The sequence below is a fragment of the Arachis duranensis genome, chromosome 4 (assembly GCF_000817695.3).
Source record: "Arachis duranensis cultivar V14167 chromosome 4, aradu.V14167.gnm2.J7QH, whole genome shotgun sequence".
Classification (NCBI taxonomy): Eukaryota; Viridiplantae; Streptophyta; class Magnoliopsida; order Fabales; family Fabaceae; genus Arachis; species Arachis duranensis.
In genome coordinates, this window is record NC_029775.3 from 89217287 (window position 1) to 89219205 (window position 1919).

The following is a 1919-nucleotide window of genomic DNA, read 5'->3' on the forward strand; positions in this document are numbered from 1 at the left end:
TGATTAGGACTTGAGGAATCAAATTGATTTATCCACTTGACTTTCCTTTATATAGCAAGGGTTAACTAAGTGGGAGCAATGAATAACTCTCATCACAATTGAGTAAGATAACTAGGATAGGACTTCTAGTTCTCATATCTTGCCAAGAGCTTTGTTAGTTGTTAGTTTATTTTTATTGCCATTTACTTTTCATGCTTCTTATCCAAAACCCCAAAACACATCACAACCAATAACAAGACACTTTATTGTAATTCCTAGGGAGAACGACCCGAGGTCCAATACTTCGGTTTATAAATTTAGGGATTTGTACTAGTGACAAACAACTTTTTGTACGAAAGGATTATTGTTTGGTTTAGAAACTATACTTTACAACGAGAATTTATTTGAGAAATTCTAAACCGTCAAAAATCCAATCGTCAAAATGGCGCCGTTGCCGGGGATTTGCAATGGTGTTGTGTTATTGGTTGTTGTATATATGTGAATAGTGTAGATATCTTGCTTTTTGCTTCATTTGCTAGTGTAGAATTTTATTTTCCCCTTCCACCATGAATTCTCACTTTGGCTATGAGTTTGGTTCCAATTATGTTGTAGGCAATGAGAGCTTCAATGAGGAGGTGTATCAAGGATGGAACAATCAAAGGTGGGAGGAGCCATATGCATATGATCAATCCTCATGGCAACAACCTCCACCAATTCACTATGAAGAAGAGCCATCCTATGATGCATACCAACCCAATGGCTATGGTGAACCACCTTGTGATTTTCAAGAACCACCACCATATGCCTATGAATCACATCCTCAACATGAACCTCAACCATACTCACAAGCCTCTCCATACCAAGCACCTTCCTATGATCCATATCCATCATATGACCGATCATCCACACCATATTTTTATGACCATTATGAGCACGAACCTTTAGAACCACCACAAGCATATCAAAATCACTACAAAGAACCACCTCAATACACACCATCTCCACAACCTTACCAAGAAGAACCACCTTCCTATTATGAACCCTCTCTCCAAAATAATGATCCTTCTTACCCACCACAAGCATCAATAAACGATTCACTCACTTTGTTACTTCAAGGACAAGAAGCCATGAAGCGGGATACACTTGAGTTCGTGACCAACTTGACCAAGGTAGTGTCTACCTTAGCCTACCGATGTTTGAATGCTCAAGGTACTTCCATGATCCCACGTGAAAAGTCAAAAGAAGAACAAAGCATGAAGGAGAAATTGGAAGATTCGGTGGGGGATGGAGGATACCATTTTGTGTTGGAACAATTGGAGGAGCCTATGATCATTGAAGAAAAGGAAGCAGTGGTTGAAGACCTAGGAGATGTTGAAAGTCCATGGGAATGTAGCATCATGGAGCATTTTTCCAAGAAGTTTGAATTTGATGTTGAGGAGGGTGCGCAACCTCCAAGGCATACCATCATTGAAGACTTGGAAGAAGCTTATCAAGAGATGGATTCAATCATGGATGAATTCCTATCTACAATCGAATCCTCTCCCATTGGACATGAAGTTGAAGCTATAGAAAAGTGTGTACAACCCCCCACGGAAAACAAAAATGGTATGGTGTATATTGAAATTGAAGAATATGAAGAGGTTGATCAAGAGATGAATTCATTCATCGATGAATTCCTATCCAAAGTTGAATCACCTCCCATTAAACAAAATGTCAACACCAAGCCATGTAACAAAAGGGAAACGGTTGACTTTAAAGAAGCTTATGAAGAGGTGGAAACAACCAAAGATGAGCACAAAAAGGTAGATCTTGCATTGTCTAAGTGTGGGGAAATCTCCCTTCCCAAGCCACCATCCAACACAACATTTAAGTGGGTAAAATCTCTATCTCTAAGCTTTAATTTCTCACTTGAATATGGTTTGATTGAAAATGATGGTCAA